Source organism: Diadema antillarum, unplaced genomic scaffold (assembly GCF_040938485.1).
Source record: "Diadema antillarum isolate AM-2024a unplaced genomic scaffold, OU_Dant_1.0 scf00000125, whole genome shotgun sequence".
In the NCBI taxonomy this organism is placed as follows: Eukaryota; Metazoa; Echinodermata; class Echinoidea; order Diadematoida; family Diadematidae; genus Diadema; species Diadema antillarum.
The window spans coordinates 1,947,142-1,970,097 of record NW_027271014.1 but is presented as its reverse complement, the minus strand read 5'-3'; the positions used below and the strand labels follow the sequence as shown (position 1 = coordinate 1,970,097).

At 38.1% G+C, this 22,956-nt stretch overlaps 1 protein-coding gene across 3 annotated transcripts in view; it reads left to right on the top strand.

Moving 5' to 3' along the window:
- Positions 1-22,956, top strand: part of LOC139720257 (ATP-binding cassette sub-family C member 10-like) — a 70,922-nt gene that overhangs the window by 5,822 nt on the left and 42,144 nt on the right. The window contains exon 1 of one of the 3 annotated variants that reach the window (XM_071631620.1): positions 7,384-7,986. The exons of 1 other annotated variant lie outside the window; for it this stretch is intronic. The gene's annotated coding sequence lies outside the window, so the exon portion shown is untranslated. Of the gene's footprint in view, positions 1-7,383; positions 7,987-20,292; positions 20,390-22,956 lie in introns of those variants that run through there. One more of the 3 variants, XM_071631619.1, reaches the window with a different exon arrangement.

Below are 22,956 nucleotides of genomic sequence, written 5' to 3'. Positions count from 1 at the left end.
ATCACCGATCCCATATTATCATTATTATCAATCCAAACCAATTTCACACAATAATTCTGTTTGCATATGGGCAATTCCATATGTGACAACCTCAGGGTGAAATTTCAAAACTCATAGGCTAAACCTAAGTTGCACATCATTTGAAAGCTGAGACAATGAATTGTCCAAATTTGTGACTTTCAATTAGGTATGACCAAGGTCAAGGTCATCATGCCTCAGTTTATTGAGACATTTCAGATAATTGTATTTTTTTTTTTTAACACAAGGTATACCTGACATTTTTTCTGTATTTCCAGAACTGACTTCATGGAATTGTTTCTTTCTTTATGGTAAAAGTAGTTTATATCCATCTCTTATAAATGCAATATTTCACTTTTGATTTAATTTTCTTTTAATGACTAATTGCCACTTAATTGCATTACACATACGTTCGTGTACGTCCGTCACAAAAAAAAAAAAAAAAAAACTAGTTTTAAGATTTCAGAAAGACAAAGTATTCAACTGATGTTATAATGTCAATGCTAAATAAGCTTTAGGGTATCTACATACTTGTCACAAAATTTTGTTTTCACTCCTGTTAATTAAGTTATTAATGAGCGGTTGGACGTACACTTTTTTTGTACGTCCAACCGCACCTAATTTGTACGTCCATCACGGTGTATATAGCTCTCATTTCCCCATTTCAATTTGCCTAAGCATCTTGTATAATTGTTCTCCTTTGTTGACAATGACTGGAGAGATGGTCAAAATTGTTACAGGGCAGATTAATTAGTTCATTAGTCACTAATTAGAATGGAACTGGAATTTAGCTGTCTAAACTTTCTTCAGTCATAAAAGTTTGGGCTTTAGTGAAAAAAGGAAGAGTTTTTTTTTTTTTTTTTTTTTTTTTTTTTTTTTTTTTTTTTTTTAGGTAATGTATGTGACATTGTTTGGGATTGTGGGAAATAAATTGTTATGAAAGGTGTGTGTGTGTGTGTTGTTGTTGGTTGAATTGTGTTTGGATGATGATGTGATGATAATTAAGTCGAGATATTCTATGAAAGAAAAATGACACACCAGATAAGCTGGTGGAGTTTGGTGGTCAAGATCGTATATCAATGAAGGGACAAAGGAGACGTTTGTAGGGTTTCACAAAATACACTAAGGAATTTGAATGGACAGAAAAAGTGGAGTAAAACTAAAAACGTGTATGGCCAAATGAATGGGCCACTGCAGGATGATGAACTGTCTTAAAGAAGTTATTTGACATTTCATTTGCTCGTCAGCGAAGTTTCAGGCGCGCAAGACTACAGACATGTGCGAATAAGAGAAGAGACCGAGCAAGATGATTCGCTTGACAGTATAAATGATACATATGGATCTGTCTGAAACATCAGACGAGGAGAGCAAAGACCTAGAAATAAACATTGGAGACTGGGTGTTGGTAGATTACCAAGGCGAATCCTTCCCTGGAGAAGTCATGGAATTTGGGGCAAACAATGCTGATGTAAAGGTCACTGTCATGCACCCAACAGGGGGATTCTGGAGATGGCCAGAGCCACCATATCAGATATTCTACCTCAAAAAAGATGTCCAAAAATAGCAGCACCTGTAGTTGCTGGAAGTAGGGGTCAATTCAGTTTCACATTCTAGGCTTATTGTTTCCAATTACAGGAGGAAGTCAAATATATACTGTAACACTTTGCTGGATGATGGCTAATTCAACCACTTTATTTTGATTTTGCAAGGGGAAAATAACATTTATATGCATGGAAGTAAGAGGCAAATTATCTCAACTCCTCAAATGTTCCAACAACTACATGTATGTATGAATCCATTCAGCTTCTTATGGTTTGGTGTTTCCTCCCCAGACTTTGCAAAGTTCTTTACAGACATTAATTGTTGGTAAATTAACAGACTGTTTTATGCATTCATTCAATCGTGATTATCCATAGTATTAGTAATCATACAAAGTCAATATACAGTCCATTCATGTAAAAAAAAAAAAAAAAACTGCTCTTAAGGAGAGTATTACAATCATGCATGGCTGTAATTCCAATATTTAAGAAACAAGGTATGTTTTGCTTAAACTGTGTTTTTTTTTCTGAAACATTGTTTAATTTTTATCATATGAAATGCTCTTTTTGTACGTTATACATGTGATAATGTACATGAACTTTACTTTTGTATAATAACCCGCCACTGGATACTTATATGCTAGTTCTAACTGTAGTTTAAGACTTTTTAGTAGTATTTCAACTTTCTGTTGTTTCCAGGTTTAAGCCTGATATTACACTCGGGTTACCTCTTATATTCTGCTTACTTACTGTATACATCACTCCTACTATAGTTTTTCATGTGTATGATTACATGTACATTCTTGTATACACATCACGACTTGAATTAAAACTATTGTATATGAAAGTATTAATCTAAGTCACACTGTCAGTCCTTTTTAGGTATACATGTACATTTACCTATTCTTTTTCATTTTCTTTTGCAACCGTTTGCTCAGTGTTTGTATGTCGCAACTCTCATGTAGTACGTACATGATGTCGTCGAAGATATAAAATCCATATATCATGATAACTTGTTTGTCTTTTGACCCCCCCCCCCATTTTAATATAGATATTGCCTTAAATGAGTTACTATATGAGGAGAATTGTTAAAATTTTTACTCTGGCTTAGTTTTCTTTGGTATGTTAAGGACATATTGAGCGATGGCTTCTAAAATTTATAGCAATACAAAAAAAAATGTATGATAAGATGGAAAAACAAGGAAATGCAAAGAAAAAATTACCTTGGCTTGTATATTTCTTTTTGATAAATGCCAGCTCATATTTAAGAGAGTGATAGTTAATTGTGGTTACAATATGATAAAAATGCTCAATTTCCATAATACATGTACGTCCACCACGGACAAATTGTACGTCCAACCGTGTACGCCCGTCACGATAATAAAACGTAGAATATCTCCATATGAATGAATAAACAAAGCTTGATTTTAGTACCTTACTATCATTTGACATCTCCTTCTTACAGTCATACCTGAGTTTGAAGAAAAAATCTGAATGAATCACAGAAATTTTTATTTGAAATCAAGAGATTGGAAAACAGCGTCCATTTGTGTACGTCCAACCAGAGGGTGTTTTCCCACTTTTTGAAGGTCACAGGAAGGGTGTTGCCCCAAAATTTTATGTGAATGTTTTCTTTTCATAGAGGTACATCTTTTGGTAGGAAAAAACTTGTCTTAATAATATTTTTTTTTTCAAACTTCATTAAAGGTAGGGAATCCCATTTGCACGCCTTAAATGAAGAGCTGTATAAATACAGTGGTATGTTGAAGAGAGCATCATTTTAGAAACTCCCATAAAGTATTGAAAATGAGAGGTAACATTTAGTACATTTTTTTGACCGTTAGATTTTGAATTGAATTGTTTTCGGGGCTCACCGTAAATTCCAGTACATTACTAGGCTACCTTTGCAGACCCATGTACTGCATGTATGTCCATCATGTATATTTTGTGAAGAAAGTTCATCAACACTTGCAAACATTTCTATATACATTCTTGCCACATACTCTATATGTTATTACATCAGCTCTTGTAGTTTTAGATTTGTGTTTATAGATCACAAATACAGATGAATGCAACAAAAAGGCTTAAGTGTTGCTGACACACAGAACTACTGAGTAGTTGAGTTTTGTGCATTATTCAAATTTTAGATAACTGTTGACTTCCAAATTTCTAAGCAGTGGCCTAAGCAAGTCCCCTGAGGTTCATATTTAATGTTTTGCTCCATTTTGGGAGGTCTGTAAAAGGTATCCCCTACCTTTAAAGGCTGTGAAATGTACATCCGTATTTACGGAATTGCCCATATCATACTTGACTCATTTAACTGCCCTACACGCAATCTCCACAAGACAATACAATGTTCAAATATGAGAACAAATAGGTCGGCGTTGCGGCAGCTGTTTAACTAGTAGTGTCATTAGAGGTTTGTTTGTTTGTTTGTTTTTCTGCAGCTACACACTGATTGCTTGTTCCTCTTTATATTAATCAATGAATGAAACTAGTGCCAACGCGATTTATTCCGTTGCATGGTTTATCAACGTAACCATGTCCTTGTTTTGTGGGTTTTCCCCATCATGGTGCACGGCGTCATCGGTGCGTTACTTGTGTAGCGATCCTCCAGAAAGTCTGCATTTTGAAAGGGCAGCCGCGTCAAAGTAAGCATATCTAGCGTGCTTCTCGCGTCATATTGTGTTTGAAAAGTTATATATTGATCTTCAATCGAAGCGCTGTAACCCTTTTGTGTCCTTTTTAAGACATTTCATCAGCCAATAAGTAAGAACCATGAAAGACGAGATGAACCTGATGGAGCACAAAGCCTAATGTATCCAACAGGTTAAGTTTCATACTTCCTTTTACCCGGACCTAAAGAACTTATATTATGAGTCATTCTTAAAACTAATTATTCATTCCCTGTATGTACATGACGATAGTAGGCAGTCCAAGAGTCATAAAGCTTATAACCTCCACACTTTTCAAAAAGTCCAATGGGTCCGACAGCAAGCTTGACGAAAAGTGATAATTCCAGATTGAATATCAGAAATGAGTTTGAACGTGTAAAATGTTAAATTCAATCACGTTAAACATATTTTGGCAGTACTTGTTATGCAATTTCTTTTCGGACATTCTTCGGACATTCTTCATTTTGACTCGAATAACTTTTGAAAGCATAATGCTACTGCTTTGAAAGTTGGCATTAATCATAGACAGAACGTGCTGACATACAGACCTTATTCCGACTTAATTTGATAATCACTTCATTGTTGTTGCTCCGGTGGTTTACATCTTGTTGTTTGTCTCAGTCATCACACTGCTAGCACACACAGCTTGGTAAAGAGTAAACGCTTGAATAGACCCTGAACTTTAGAGCCTCTGTTCTCTGTTCACACTTTTCCAGAGTATGTTCTTTCTTTCAAAGAGGTTAGGAGAGTCCATGTGAATCGCGACATACATCATTAAAGCTTAGAGTCTGCGCTTTCAGAATCTGCCCTTAACTAAACATTCAGGTCTTGCAGCTTTTTGTTGGTATTGTGATGCAGGGTCACAAATAAAGATTGTATCACAGTAAAGATGCTATCTGCCATGTTTGGTGAAAATCCGTCAGAGATTTATCAAGAAGATGCAGTAAATGCGGAAAGTCCCCTCCTCCCCCTCAGCCCCCACCCGATCAGGGCACCCCTGGATCCGCCATAATCAAACATGACATTTCAGTAATTACTGTCTTTAAGAGCACTAAATTAGCTCTTCTTCTCTTCCTTAATCTTCTTCGGTTCAACAAGAAGATTAAAACAAAAAGACTACAGTTTACGATGAGGATGGGGGTGGGGTTCATTTTAAGAAATAAAGATTATATCGCCGTAAATATGATATATGCCAAGTTTGGTGAAAATCGGTCATGACATTTATCAAGAAGACGGAGAAAATCTGGAAAATCCCCTACCCCCCCCCCCCCCCCCTTATCCGGGCATAATCCGCCATAATCAAACATGCAATTTCAATCTTGAATGTTTTTACAGCACTAACTTAGCTCAATTATTCTGTTCGACGAAAGATAATTGACTAATTCCAGAGTTCATAAGGGACTCTGAGGCTTCACCCTCGCCCCCGCCCCCCCCCCTCCCCCACACCGGTATTTTTTGTTTGTTATTTGTTTGTTTGTTTATTTGGTTTCAAATCTATATTACTGCTACATATTTCTAATGGGCTGGACAAACAGTGAGTAAAGTTGTAGAGAAAATGCCAAGCTTTCCTTTGATTAAAATTGTGTGACAAATCTATGATTGTGTTTCATTCACATGACTAGTAACTAGATTATTGTAAAGGCATTGCTTTTGCACACAAAACAGTGACAGAGATTTAGAATTAACACGCAAATCAAATACGGAACACCACATGTTAGTCATCACAACATAACATGTAAGCTATATGTGAGAGGAACTGAAGCACGAGAAGCGCTTTTATTGTATTGCGGCATTTGACGATTTATCAATCGGTTTGGACGGGATTGTGCGTTTGAGCAGAATATGCCAAGTTGGAACGCAGTCGACTGAGTCGGACGTGGCACATAAACAGTTAAGATCATATCACCATAAAAATGCTTTCTGCCAAATTTGGTGAAAATCAGTCATAGATTTGTGGTTTTTTTTTTGTTTTTTTTTTAGAAGATGCAGTAAACGTGGAAAATCCCCTTCTCCCCCTACCCCCTTTTTTAATAAGGGCACCCCTGCAAGAAAATAAACACGGTAAAGGTTCATGAAAAGATTCGTTTGACATCGAGTTCATCAATGTATACCATCAGTATGTAATAGCAGGGAGGTAACCTCCCTGCCAGCAGCATGGTACATGTAATACTGTTGAAATTTGTGCTCGACGTGTTATAACATTGTGGTTAATCAGATTTGGGGATTTGTGATTTACGTGTTATGACATTAGTGGTAATTTTGACATTTTTTTTTGTTTGTTTGTTTGTGGTTGACGTGTTATGAAATGTTTTAATTTTTACACTTTTAATATGGTTGACGTATTATGACATTAGTAGTAATTTTGTCATTGTGGTTGACGTGTTATGACATTTGTGGTAATTTTGACATTGTGGTTGACGTGCTATGACATTTGCGGTATTTTGGCATCAGTAGTTAATTTTGACATGGGTGGGCTCTACAACGTTGCTTGTGCTGTTGCAGACGATGGTCGTAGGCATACAGAAGCCTGTCTCTGTCCAGCATGCGAGCGAATCTAACGATTATTGCAGGCAGCTGGGGCTCCGAGTCTAGGTTACCACGGTTCGATGTAGGTAGGCGATGGACGTTGATAAGCGGTATGGACGAGGCATTCTTCCTGGGAATGTTCAGGAAGCTGCTGAACACTTCATTGATGGTTTCATGAATGATTTCGTTTGGTTTCGTTGGAACACCGTAAATGAGCAGGTTCTGTTTCCTGTCATGGATCTCATTTTAGGTAGGTTTTCGTTCAGCTCTGCTATCTTTGTATCGGTGAGGTCACGAAGTAACAACGCACGCATCATTTCAAATTTAAATGGTCTGCCTGAAGACATATCAAGTTGAAACTTGGTAAACATATTTCAAAATGTCATACGCATCTGATTCATGCAAAAAAAGGGTGAAATTTCGATTGCATACGACCTGCGCATGCGCATTTGCGCGCGTGCGTAAGCGCGAATTACTTTTGTGTTATATGTTGGTAATGGCCTGAAACGGATGCCCCCCCCCCAAAAAAAAAAAAAAATAAATAAATAGATAAATAAATAAATAAATAATAATAATAATAATAACTTGATTTGAGCATTCAAAACGCGCTTTTTCACGTTTTTTACCAGTGTCCAGATCAATTCCATTTTTTTTTTAATGACCCGTGAATTTAACAGGTAGGCCTATTTTAGATTCCGTTAAGGAGATGTGGTCGAGGAATTGGTTTTAGAAATGACGTCATACTGACTTCACGGTGAGTGATAACTAGGGAAAAAAAATCATCCTTCGATCATGACATAGAAATGACGTAAATTTCAAGTGTTAAGACATTGAACTTTTTGAGATAATCAATATAAAAAAAAATGTACGGAAAGAAAGAAATAACGAGAAAACATGTTAAGGTCCTAGGGATTTATAGGAAGAAATCAAACGCGTGATTACGCACATGACCGGTGAAATATGGAAGAGATCGATCGAAGGACATTGCTTCAGTGTGCTACCTTGCGCACGCAGGTCTCTCCGCCGCTCATCAATGACGAAATCTGAAGCTAAAAGCGGGGAATCCCCAGTACCAAGCCCCTTTCGTTATCGCATTTTGCAATGCATTGCGCTGTCTCTACAGTCTATATACTTGACTCGTGAGGTCCCCGAGCTGTGCATCAGAACGTTTGACGATTGCCCGCCATTATCACTGAACTTTCATGTTTATGTGTGCAGAGATCTGAAAGGTAATGTCAAATTATTTCTTTTTCACGTACACTGAACTAATGTATTGTGTGATAGTAGGTAACCTAATTTCTAAATCTGTACACTATTAACATGATGGACAGCGGGTGAAATCATTGCTCGAACGCTGTGACTAGCGAGAGACTTTATGATGTTATATTCTTGTATTTGCTACTAACGTAGAAGCTGAAATCCATGTTATTGTGGTGTACGTTAGCGTACACATAAGAGTGTCGGTATTGTCGCATGACTATACGCTGAAAAGGGTGCAGCAGTGGTCCCGTACCCCAGGGACATTAATTGCGTTGCGAGCAAATGAACTTTGCAGTTGTGGTTGGAATAAAGCTCAGTGTGCTCAAATTGTCGCAATCATGTTGGCAAGTGTGCACTTTACAACCGCTCTATATTATCGGTACCACATTCGCCGTACGCCGAGGTAATATCCCATGAACAACATCTTAGCTCGCGCCAGCTTACGTGGGCGACTATTTTTTTTTAAGGGAGTGACGTCACAAATTGTCGTCTCTGCATATTTTTCGCCGGCGACAAATTGTGCTGCTCGTTCAGTTCCCAATGTTTGACCTCAATGGCGACATTTCGCGCACGTAAATGAAACGCAGCTGCACAAACTGTCGTCGGGGTTTTCTTCAAGCTGCATAAGATCATGCTAAGATGCACTACGAATTGTGTGGTTGGGTGGGTGTTTCTGTGTTATGCTTGACTCCAGTGTTGAGTGGGTCAGTATGAAAGTGAAGTGTAATGAGTGTGTGTTGGGGGGGGGGGGGGGTACATGGTATGTGTTGTGTATTATGCGTTTTAGAGTATGATAATATGTGTGGAATCTTGTGTGTATGTGTTGTGGTTGTGCAGTGGTAGTGGTTTGTCTGTATGTATATGCGTATGTGTGTGTGTGTGTGTGTGTGTGTGTGTGTGTTGTGCGTGTGTTTGGTGTGTGTGTGTGTGTGTGAAAAATCCCAGTTTTTTCCGTTATTGAGCAGGGAACAATTTGGCATTGTAAGTCGCACATGTGCATAGAAGAAGGTTAGAGAAAGGTGTTACATGTCAAAGGGGTGGGAGTATGAAATGTCTAAGGGTCACACCATTATAAGATGGTTAATAACAAGGGTTATATCGTTACACTGTAAAGGATTGGATCTATTGTGTCTAATTTATGCATGTGTTTGTTTCATGATAAATGTTTTGTTACCAAGGTGTGAAGTTGAGGTTTGTGGCTTGTTAAAAGAAGACCCAAATGGTAAATAATTTATGCCTGATCTGTACAGGCTACATCATACCGTGAAGACACACATTGTCATGTACCCAGTGTTATAGGGTGTTTTGTGCAAGGTATATGCCTCCTATGTTACACAGGTGAAGAGTATCATGCTATAATACATGGAATGATTGTTTTGATGAATTTCCAAGGCACAACCTCGGGTTAGGCTGCAGGGCTCGACATTAGCAGTGACCCGGGGCCTCTAATTATCAAAGTCAGGCCACCAAATTTTCTAAAAGGCTATCTTTTGGAGGCCCGGTTGGGCATTTCTAGTTCAGTAGGATTGCTATTTTACTTTCTTTTTTCAGTCCTCTAAATTTATTTATTTATTTATTTATTTATTCATTCATTTATTATACTTTTTTAGGGGAGGGAAGAGGTTGACTCAAATCCTAAAAGTTTAAGTTGCCCAAATTGGCCAGCAGAGACAGACATTTTTATACTTATTTTTATTTCTTTTTTAACCTCACATGAGAAGAAGGCTAAAGCGAGCTATTGCAGTCGCTCTCATTGTTAATGAGCTGCAATTAAGCATGTTCTGTCAACAAATTCTATTCATGAATATTACCAACATTCAAAGCAGTAGAATCATTATTTTAAGAGTTATTAACATTGAATAGTATGTTAGGGTTTGTAGAAAATTGAAAAAAAAGTCTCTAAAGTCAAACCTAATTACACCGTTCTACAACAAAAATGTTTGAAAAAATGATTTAAACATGATTTCCCATTTATTCGATAATCCGAAACACTAGAATGATGCAGAAAAACAAACTACACGTCCAGAAAATGTGAAGAAAAAAAAAACATGTTGACCAGGTTGAACCGTTTACCTATTTTGAGTTCTAACGTAGAATCAGGGCATGCGACTTTTTAATGGGTTTCATAACATGGTCACAGTAGGTGACCGTGCATCAGACCGATGGGGGGGGGGGGGGGTGGTGTCAAGGGGCAATCACCGATCTCATATTATCATCATTATCAATCCAAACCAATTTCACACAATAATTCATCTTATTTGCTTTTACAGTCTTATCCTTTCTTTCTGTGTTCATATCATAATCGACTCATGTTCAAATATGGGAACAAATAGGTAAGCGGTGCGGCAACTGCTTCAACTAGTAGTGTCATTAGATGTTGTTGTTGTTTTTTTCTACAACTGCACACTGATTGATTGTTCCTCTATGAAAGTGATCAATGAATGAAACTAGAGCAGACGCGTCATGTATTCCTTTGCATGGTTTATCAACTAAACCATATCCTTGTTTTGTAGGTTTTCCCCATCATGGTGCACGGAGTCATCGGTGCGTTATTTGTGTAGCGTTCCTCCAGAAAGTCTGCATTTTGAAAGGGCAGCCGCGTAAAAGTAAGCATATTATCCAGCGTGCTTCCCGCGTGATATTTCTGTTTGAAAAGTTATATATTGAACATTAATCGAAGCGCTGAAACCCATTTCCTTTGTGTCTTTTTAAGACATTTCATGAGCATAAGTAAGAACCATGACAGATGATATGAACCCGGTGGAGCACAAAACCTAGCATATCATAAGAGTGAAGATTCATATTTCCTTTTATCCGGACCTAAAGAACCAATATTAATATGAGTTACTCTAAATACTAATTATTCATTCCCTGTATACATATCGGTCCAAGAGTCATACAGCCCATGATTCATACAACCCAAAAGCTCGACACTTTTCCAAAAGTACCATGAGTCCGAAAACAAGCTTGACAATCCAAGTGACAATCCAAGATTGAATTTAAGAAATGAGAACGAACGTGTCAAATGTTGAAATTCAATCACGTTAAACATATTTTGGCAGTTTAATTATGCAAATGTCATTTTGTGTAACTACTTATGTATATGCTGCACAATTTATGGGCAAGATTACTTGGTTTATAGATGGCGCTGTTCATCCCGTAGAACTCGTAGGGCCTTTATTACTAAGTACCGGTTTTTATTGGTAAATGCCAGTGTCGTGCGTCTTTTTTTTTTTTTTTTTGTCATAGTGTCAAACTAACTGGACTTGTTTGCATAGTGTTGGTATCGTATCATGTAGACCTAATTTGTCTAGTATCGAGAGGTGGACCATAACTATAATTCATGGGTTCCTTTAACTTAATGTCGAAGTACTGAACCTTGTTCATTAGTGTCTAGATTGCTGCACAATTAGGCAAGATTACTTGGTTTATAGATGGCGCTGTTTATCCTGTAGAACTCATCGGGCGTTTATTACTAGGTATTGGTTTTTATTGGTAAATGCCAGTTTCGTGCGTCTTTTTTTTTTTTGTTGTGGCTTAGTGTCAAACTAATTCGACTTATTTGCATAGTGTTGGTATCGTATTATATAGACCTAGTTTGTGTAGTAGAGAGAGATGGACCATAATTGTAATTCATGGGTTCCTTTTTAATGTCGAAGTACTGAACTTGGTTCATCAGTGTCTAGATCCGGGTTGTATGACTAATAGACAGTAACTATACACAGCCGAGTCGCTGTACGTCGCGCGACAGGGCTGTACCAATGGACCTACAAACACGAAGAGAGTTCAGCGATCGCATGCGATCGCTTTGATTTTTGATACTTTATATCATTTCTTTTGTCACCTCAAACTCAATCTAATGCAAATCATCAATAATGAGACTTCATATCTATGCTATCAATATTGAAATTCAAATTTTAAAACTTACCGAAAATGATGCTACAATATGCAGCATGTGCGAACGGTACATCTGATAATTGGCAGTTCACTCGATCTGTCGACCGTGCGTGCTGCTACCAAAGAGCTGCGCACGCACGCATAGATCGCTGCACTTCCAGCCACGCACGTGCACGCATAATTTGCTGAGTAGTCAACTCGCCATTTTTAAATTCTGCAACGATGAACCCCGACGGTCGGGGACTCCGGACCTGCACTGTTCTATTGTGCCAGAAAGTGCCATTTTTTTTTTTTTTTTTTTTTTTTTTTTTTTTTGTTCAGTGGATTTATCGTGAGGACTCTCTATGAAAGTCTTCTGTAATACAAGCTGGCGCTTAAAGATAATAAAAAGTTTTGGTACCTCAAAAGTTTCCTTGAATGTCCTTGTCTCAGGTTAAAGTACCTTTCATATAATTAACACTGTGAGACTTACTCGCCCCAAAGTGCTCTCATGTTTTAGTAATCATGCAATTAACTGCGACCAGCCGCCCCATACGCATAGCGACCAGCAGTCCCATACGCATAGCGTAATTGGGCTTCGCATTGTAGCATTCAGGATCATGACAGATTTAGTATCGCAGGATAAATGTCAACTTAAATCCCAAAAATTCTTCAATTTGAAGACTTACCATTTATTAAGGTGAAGTATTGAAAACAGGCTTCGGGCAACGTTTGGTTCTGCCTATAGTCCCTTTCTGTTCGAATTGATGACTCAATGTGACTCGATCGAGAGGACCTTGGGAGAGCTATCATGCACTGAATACTACAGCCAGTGCATGCGAACACATCACATGCGCACAAATTTCAAATCCATCAACGGATAAGATGTTTGTGTGCGCATGCGCTGGCCGTAGTAGTCAGTGTAGTAGCTCTCCCAAGGTCTTCTCGACCGAGTCACATTCAGTCATCAATTCGAACAGAAAGGGACTATTGGCAGAACCAAACGTTGTTCGAAGCCTGTTTTCAATACTTCAACTTAATTGGTAAGTCTTCAAATCGAATAAATTTTTGGATTTTAAGTTGCCATTTACCCGCGATAGTAATTCTGTCGTGATCCTGAATGCTACAATGCGAAGCCCCATTACACTATGCGTATGGGGCTGCTGGTCGCAGTTAGCTATGCGTACAATGGGCTGCACGCTGCTGGTCGCAGTCAGTGGTTTCGTACAATATTTATCGACGCCGTACGGCGCGGGCTCTGGTACGAAACCATTATTGCATGATTACTAAGACATGAGAGCACTCTGGGGCGAGTAATTCTCACAGAGAATGTACTTTAACGTGAAACACAAACCAAGACAAGGAAATTCAGGGAAACTTTTGAGGTACTAGAACTTTTTATTATCTTTAACGTGAGTAACGTATACATTTTTATGAGTAACGTATACATTTTAATAAGAAACGTATACATTTCCATAAGCCTTGTAGTCGTGTTGTGGTTCCCCACTTTGAAGGTGCATACCTCGTTTGTCAGACGCTGTATTCGCACAGCGTACTGACGGCGTCTGGTCGGGCTATGAATAGACAGAGTGACTCATCGTCTGTGTTACTCGTGGGCTGTGTAAGTCGAGGGCTGCATAACATGCGGTTGTCAAACTCTTGACGTGCACCCACATTATACACCCCACAAGTTCGACATTAACCCAACTGGCCCAACAGCCCGACACAAAGAACACTGTAGGCCCACCAGATCGACACTAGGCAAACATGGATCATTAGACCAATTCTGTCACTCAATTAGGACATACAAAAGGTCCCATATATGAGAGAACCTGTGTCCACAAGTCTTGCGTGTAAAAGATCCCACTTTACTTTTTTATTGCAAAGAGCAGGCTTGGTGTATAATCCGACGAAGTGTTCTCATTAATAAAAGCATGCAACTGGACTCAACGGAAGACCTGCCAGGGCAGATGTATAAGGGCTATCCAGCCACCTTCAAACAAGGAAATACGAAACAAACAAACAAAGGAAAAAATGAAAGTTCGACACTAGACAATGAAGACGAGCACTGCAGCGTCCGTGATATGACGCCGTTTATCTTTTTTCTTTTTGTTTTCGCATAGAGTCGGTATCAAGGCCAGTGTTTGCCGTGTGCCGAGCTCATTAGATTAGAGAAATCGGGCAGATATTACAAAATAATCATGTCCTTTATATTTCTTCATTACATAGCTCTCATGACGTTATCCTTCTTCGTGACGTGACACGTGATATTATCGTAAAATCTGTCACCACTCCATTTCCTGCCGTCCATATTTTTTTTTTTTCATTGCATCCATAGACATGCAAAGACTTAGTAGGGCCTACACAGTGAAGACACACACAAAAGAAGACGCGAGAGATTACACAATCCTAATAGCCGTGTTTGTTTTGCTAAATATTTTTATTATTTTTTACTTGAAACTTTTCTTACAATTCCACCAAAGTGGACACCACATCGTATCGGTTAAATTTTACTCGAAAAACTGATAGTCTCTACCTTCATTAAAGGGGACATCCCCTCCCACTTTGGCCAATCTCCATAAGCTGTGCACTCGGTGGAGTCACACACGCGGGAAAAAAAAAAAACAAAACAAAACAAAACAAAACAAAAAACTTCGAACTTGTTAATATCCGAAGACAATTCACACACACTGAGAAAAAAAAAAAGATAAGTAAAAGAGGTGACTATGCCGCATAAGCCACTTTCCGTTTTTGACCATCTCCGCAGACTTAGTAAAAACAGTGAGGACGTATACAGACAACAGTTGGTATCGGATGTTCTTTGAAATTTAAGTTAACTGTCTGTTTTTTTTTTGTTTTTTTTTGTTTGTTTTTAATTGACAACTTCCCAAATATTCCATAGAAAATTGTGCACCAGATCGTCAGATTTCACTTGTAGAAGTGCAAAGTCTCCCTCGTGTAGGGGGTGTGGGCATAACCCCTCTCACACTCTCCCGTTTGGTCAATATCCACCGGCTTAGTTCACAGTGAAGACACACGCACGAAAAAAAAAGAAAGAATGAAAACAAGTAAGAGTAAATTATTGGCTATCTGCATTTGCTTCAATACATTTTTTCCAGGTATTTCCTGTGAAGTGTTTAGCTGATCGTTGATTTTAGTCCTATAAATGCAAAAACTCTCAATGAGGGAGAAGAAATAACTACTTCCAAACCCTCCCCTTATGTACATATATGCAAGGCGAAGACGCAGACACGGGGTTGTGTGTGTGTGTGTGTGTGGGGGGGGGGGTGATGAATAGATACATAGATTAATTGAGGGTGTCGGTGCAACAAAGTGCTAACCCACACAATAGTCATCGCTTTTGAAAGTTAAAAAGAAAAAAAATCTATGGATCAGGTCAATGATTGGAGAGGGTCAATTGTTTGCTTTATGAACATTCACATACTTAAGATTGAAGAGTTACTTGAAGAAATTTATTGCATTAATATTTTAGTGGATTCAAGATGATATTTTCAAAGAGATATATATATATATATATATATATATATATATACAGTGTGTCTCTAAAAAAGGTAATCCCAACTTCAACAGCAAATTTTCAGAAAACTATAAAATATTTGCACATTAATTTTTCATGGTTAGATAGTTCAATAAGTCCTCTATCCAATGATACCACATAGGTTATGTAACTCTCATGCATGACTGAGCATGATTCAACTTAGTGAATGGGTGTGAAATCATCACTGTGGCAAGTTATTCCTTGCTATTGTCATGCATTCAGAGCATATTTGAAGTTAAATTTTTGTAGGCAAAGGTTGTTCCTGACACAGGCACACTTCACATACTTTCCAAACATGGTACAGTTGACAATTGAGCAGAGAGTATTCCTGGTAACTCGATACCAGGAAACAAGAAGTTGCGTGAAAGTTCAAGAGGCTTTTCGTATGCAGTTCCCCGACAGGCAGCCTCCAACACAAAGAGTCATTTGGTACAATGTGAGAAAGTATGCTGACCACGGAACTTGCCACAGTGATGATTTCACACCCATTCACTAAGTTGAATCATGCTCAGTCATGCATGAGAGATATATAACCTACGTGGTATCATTGGACAGAGGACTTATTGGACTATGTAATCATGAAAAAATAGTGTGTAAATATTTAATAGTTTTCTGAAAATTTGCCGTTGAAGTTGGGTTTACCTTTTTTAGAGACACCCTGTTTAGTAGTCAGAATTTTGAACGATGTACAATTGAGCCTAAGCAACACCAAATGTTAAATATAGAAATTACTCAAAACCATTTATATTACTTGAAAGAGTATCATTCAAGCTTTAATATGAACCCAATTATACAAGGATCTTCCAAGAGGAACAAATTTTTATTCACAGCGTAAGTTTACCATGTCCAGAGCAGCGAACGTCCGTGAGGAGTAATACTGTACATACCATTAAATACCATTTAACATAGTTTGCAAAGATCTGATTCAGTTCATAATCGTGACGAAATATCTTAAGGGATATGTGTATGTGTTCGCAGAATATCAACCTGTTCCTTACGGGAACCTGGTATACCAGGTTCCCGTGGGAACAACTGATGATATACGGGAACCTGGTCCAGGTTCCCAAAATGAAGACAAGAGTGCCCTTTTTTTTTAGTGGCCTGATTTCATGTTTCTTTTTGTCAAAATGCCCAGAAAAGTGGGTTTGATAAAAATATCAGAGTTTATTCTATCAGCATTCTTCTTCTGTTTGAAAAAAAAAATGCGTATTTCACAGTATTATTTACCTTTTTCTTTATTTAGTTTTACGCTTGTTCTGCTGTAAACTGTCACGAACATGCATAGCGATTAAGGCGGAGATCAGTTAAATATCTAGGTTCGCTGACCCCAGTCACCTCCTTCACGTACCTGGTTTTGTGTAGAACAAAGGGTTTGTGAGCTCATCAGCGAACGCTCTATTCATACCTCGCACCCGATCGATATTTCCATTGTTCATTGGCCCATGTAGTTGACCGTGGAAAGGGGAATACAATGTACCGCTTGACTGCTTTCACACAGGTGGATTACCAACCTGTCTGCCTCTCTGTCTACGGGCAAAAAGAATCTAGCATTGCGGAAGGAACGGGTTAAGATTGTACTCTTAACCTGTTCGTAATGGTGGACAACTGAAGATTTAACCAAATTCGTTATTTCTGTTGAAACATTACTGTTTTGTTAAACACTTTCTCCACTTTCCGCGCATTTTAAAGAAACTCAATATTTTGACCTTTTATTTCACTATCCCATACTTTCAGCCTTTATACTCCCAAATAATAAGAGGCTGTTTTTAAGATGTATCTGATCTAGGCAGTCTCTATAACTAAAAAAAACTTTGCATATTTTTCATCACGGAGGTTCGCATATAGCTCACGGACGTTCGGAACAAACAAGCTATTGAACAATACAGTTCTCTGGAGTTGGAAACGCATTCTACTAATAACAAACAGCGATTTCATGTCAAGAACAAACTCCTCTGCAAAATCCTAAATGTTATTACCAGTTCTCAATCATACAAGCTTGTTTAATCTTTTCATTCTGAGAAATCAAAGAAAACACTTTTTTTCGATCTCTCGTAGATGAACGTGCAAACGTATACGTGTAGTAACTCACGTAGCCCATCTGATGAACCATTATGCCTTGTCGTTAATATTTTCCATTAAGCAAATCAGTTAACTCGGTAATTATAATGACTACCGTTTGTAAATTTACACTTCAGGTTTAAAAAATCAAATGAAATGCTATGTCTTGTCAGTTGTAAGCAGGCCATCGGTAACCTCTGCAAATTGGGGAAAAAAGCTATTTTCCACACACATTTCTTTCACTACCATTAACCAAATAAATTTTATGATGTTTTTGACAACATGTTTTATTATATCTCTATAAAGATGTCTTAACCGAAGATGGGTTATTAAGTCCGTATGAAAAAAAAAAACAAAAACATAGAAGATCGCTTTAAGAGTTGACTGATTTCCAAAATGTGACGCTCCCATGCAACTGCCATTAAGTGCATGTCATTGAGAACGAATTTGTTTATCAAAATTTTGCAATAACGAAGTAAAGATTCAGATCCTAAATTTGTTATCTAAAGTCTACGATGTAAATTCTGCTTATAACAAACACGGTCAGACATGAATATGACAAAGAAGTGACAAAGAAAAAAAAAATGTGCTCCGTTATGGAAATACGAAGTTTACCTGCGGAACTCAAGAAGAAATCTTTCTGCTTTTGCTCCTTGTCTAACACACTGTTTCCAAAGAGAATTTTGTTCGTATATTAGTCAGAAATGATATAACGTTTGTGATATTCGGTGTAAGAATAAAAGGCAAAAAAGTTTTTTACGTGGGAGGAGGAAAACCCCCATCCCACACCTTTCCTCCTCCCTCCTCGCTCAATCTACTTGCTCGGGTTCTGTCGCGTTCATGATATCCAGGGTAAGAATTAATACAAGAAGTTTATTTAAATAATATCATTTTATATAGCCAAATCGTTTGATAATAATCTACATCAAAATATGTTGCTACCTTAAACAAGTGGGACTGTTTCAACTCGACAAAACGCGCAAAAAACATGCATCAAATTGCACCATGTACAACATCAAAATGCAAAAAGTTCTCACCGTGTTAGGGGGACACCCAACCCCCATCCCCCACCCCTCGCTTAACAAGAAGTTTATTTTAATGGTATAATTTTACAGGCAAAATTGTCCAATAATGATCTACATCAAAATGTACTGCTACTTTAAGCATGTGGGACTGTTTCGATTCGATAAAACACGCAAAAAAAGCACCATTAGCAACATCAAAATGCAAAAAGTTCTCTCCCCCTCCAACACCCGCCATCTTTAAAACGGGACGATACCCCTGGGGATGATTGCTCCATTGATTTAAATACACTTGAAAAATAGCTACAGGAAAATATCTACTACATTTAGTGGAGATCCATATTACGATTGTATTGATTTCGTTTGGCCATTATTCAGGGCGACACAAAATTGCCTGTCAGTCAAGAAGAAAGGAAATTAGAAAAAGACAAGAGAAACAACAACAAAAAAGTCCTAATACTTTTAAAGTGTGAATTTCCGAAGAAAGTTGGCTGACAAGCAAAAACAAACAAACAAACAAACAAACAAAATAAAACAAACAAACAAACAAACTTGCACTACAATCCCACGTTATATTTCATGCAAAAGAGTGGGGGATACACATATTTGATCCAAGTAAAGGGTGTGTATGTGCTGCGCCGGTCCAGTTATTGACTTGTAATTGTGGTGATGGTAGGTAACTATCGCCTATCATCCTTCCCACTCCTCAGTACGGATTTACGCCGTTGTGACGTATTGAAGACATCATCAGTCTGCGCTATCTAAGAAGGCACTAATAGAGGCCTATGTCGAAAAACTTACGTAAATATTACGCCATAGATACGTGGGTAATATGACGTGACAAAACTGGCGTGAAATCTTCGTCATAAGTTCGTCGAAAAACTAACGTGCTTTACGTCATAACTTCATCGCTAAGTGTATTATTACTTGATGAGCACGTCACAAAACTGACGTAAAAACGACATAAATACGTCGGAAATATGCGTGATCATAAATAGTCATGAAGCTGACGTGGCTTTCACATTATATGTACGTCGTTAACATGACCTGAAATTTACGTCATTGATACGTCGCTAGTATGACGTGATGAACATATCACATACAACTGACGTGAAACTGACGTCATGATAAATACATCGCTAACATGACGTGATAAAACACGTCGCTTACATGACGTGAAATTTACGTCATAAATGATACGTCGCTTTCATGACGTGATAAATATGTCTCAAAACTGACATGAAATTTACGTTATGGGTATATCGTTTATATGACGTGATAAACAGGTCACAAAACTGATGTGAATTATACGACATTAATACGTCGCTAACAGGACGTGAAAAATACGTCACATAACTGACGTTTTACGTCATTCAGTGGTCTCTTGACGTACGACCAGTTTTACCAGTTGCGACCAAATTCAAAAGTCTTATTGACGTCAGTCTGCTATCGGGGAAGACATATTGATCTTTTTGAGGTAATCGATATAAAAGAATATGTATGGATATCAAGAAATAATGAGAAAACATGTTTCGTGCTTATTGTTTAGAGGAAATCAAAAGCAAAATTAAACACATGACGGGTGACATATTATGGAACACAACAAAGGACATTGCTTCAGTGTGTTACTTTGCGCACGCAGGTCTCCCCGCCGCTCCATCAATGACGAAATCTGAAGCTTTAGCGGTGAATCCCCAGCAGAAAGCCCCTTTCGTTAGATCGCATTTTACAATACATTGCGATGTATCTACATGTATATACTCGTCTCGTGAGGCCCCTGAAATGTGCACGCGAACGTCTGGCGATTGCCCACTATTATCACTGAACTTAAGGTTTATGTGTGCAGAGAGCTGAAAGGTAATGTTACATTGTAAGTTATTACTTTTCATGTACACTGAACTAATATTGTGTGATAGTAGTTAACTTAATCTTAATTCTGTACACTGTTAATATGATGGACAGTGGGTGAAATCATTGCTCGATCGCTGTGGCTAGCGAGAGACTTTATGATGTTACATTCTTTTATTTGCTACTAACGTAGAAGCAAAAATCCGTGTTATTGTGGTGTACGTTAGCTTCCACATCAGTGTCGGTATTGTCGCATGACTATACGCTGAGAAGGTTGCGGTGGTCCCGCATCCTAGGGGCATTAAACAATGACACACACAAAGGGTTAATTGCGTCGTGACTAAATGTGACCCTGCACCTCAAAACAAACAAAAAATTGCCAGACATGAATTTTTAGTTAAGACCATATTCTGAAAGAGCAGACTTTAAGCTTTAAAATGATGTATAACTCAAATCAAATGGACTCTCCTAACCTATCTAAATATTGGAAAGAAAGCACAAACTCAGGAAAAGTGGGAACTGAGAAAAGAGGCTCTGAAGTACAGTGTCTATTCAAGCGCTTAATCTTTACCAAACTGTGATGGCTGTGCGATGAATGGGACAAAAAACAGGAAGTAAACCACCAGAGTAACATCAATGAAAGGATTGTCAGATTAACTGAAATTAAGCATGCCTCATTAACACATTCTGTCCATAATTAATGTCAACTTTCAAAGCAGTAACACTATCCTTTCAAAAGTTATTAGAGTTGAAAGTGAAGAGTGTGGACAAGGTTTTTTAGAAATGAAAAAGGGATTCTAAAGACACACCTAATCACACCATTCTACCAAAAATGTTCGAGATAAACTGCTAAAAAACACACTTTCCTGCCCGTTTTATGATACCAAATTTTAGCATAATGTAAAAGAAGACCCGTTCTTTCAGAAAATATGAAAAAGTCAAGTTCGGCTAGGTTGACCCATTTCACTTATTTTCAGTCCTCACGCAAAATCAGTGTGTGCGACTTTACGTTCGTTTTGAGTTGCACGGTCACAAATGAACTTTCCAGTTGTGGGTGGAATAAAGCTCCATGTGTTCAATTTGGCGCTTTCACGTTGGCAAATCATCGGCACCTCATTCGCCGTACGCCTAGGTGATATCACATGAACCACCACGCACTGATCAGCTCGCGAGCTTCTGCTCTATATGGAAAGCCATTTAACAAGTGATAAGGTCACTATAATACTAAAAGCCCGCCTCTCTCATTGCGCTTCTGTGGAGCTGACACATTGAACACTGCAATCGCAATATCGCGTGCTTTTGCTCTCCGCTGCAGAATTATCGAGCTTTACAGTGACAATGTTGCATCGCTGATAATTGCGATGATCATGGTGCAAACTGTGAGGATGTTGGCAGTATTCTCCGATAAATAGATTTCCATTTTTGACATCCTAGCTCACGCCTGCTCGGCACAATAGTAACGTGAATATTTTTGCCTCCTTCATCCATCCCGATCCGACCCCATAACAAATCGCGCCAACCAAACAAGCGGGCGAGGCTTGTGTGTGTTTGTGTGTGTGTGTGTGTGTGTGTGTGTGTGTGTGTGTGTGTGACTCTCCATGTAGTAGCTGTATGTAAATTGGTAGCTATACATTGTCCTGTCGCTGCACACAAGTGCGTGCTTGGCGCTTTGCAAGGCGTATGGTTGGGCTAGTAAAACGTTATAACTGTGTAGACGTTATAGACGCTAACAGACTGACGAATCGGGATAACATCTTTTGTTGTTATTGTTATTTTTCATTGTTATTATTGTTATTATTATTATTATTATTATTATTATTATTATTTCACATTATAATTTCGCCAAGGCGGCGAATGGACATATTTATGTCATCTGCATTGGGTTCATTTGTAATCACTGCTTAACTCTTAATGTGCAAGACCCAAAACCCCTAGGGTGCCAGACGTTTGTACCAATCGCCATGCAGAAAGTTTGCTAACTGGATTGACAATGTAATTCAAAACTGCCATATCTTTAAAACCATTGACTGTTTTGAATTTAAGTTCTACACAACAAATATCAAGAAATGATTGTTCTTTCGTGTCATGTTGTTAGTTTGCTGTAATATCTTCTGAACTTGAAATATTGCAGAAATAATCGATATCATTAAAAAAGTATTATTAATTTTTGTGTAGTATGAAAAGAAAGAGTCAACCGTGACTCTTCTTCAATAGAACGAAAAAGGTTTAGAGCTTCATTTCCTCTTTTAAATGATAACAATTTTTGTCTTCTAGAGTTGTATAATTCCAAAGATATTAGCAGTTCAATTCGTCTTTTTTATTTCTTTTTCTGCCTCGGGAATTCATTCCAAAATCTGAGTCCTTTAGCCCCAGATCCTGTATTTGAAACTAAAGATAATCCCATGTCCTGGTAGAGTGTCTTTTGTCCACTTGAGAAGCAAGTACCTACTAATCCTTTTGTGTGTGTGTGTCTCTATATACTACGGGCTGGCGTGCTCTATTGAAATCGGCAGGTCTTTGTCCACGAGGGGATTGTGCTCGCCCAATTCATCACAAGAACAAAAGCAAATTCTTCT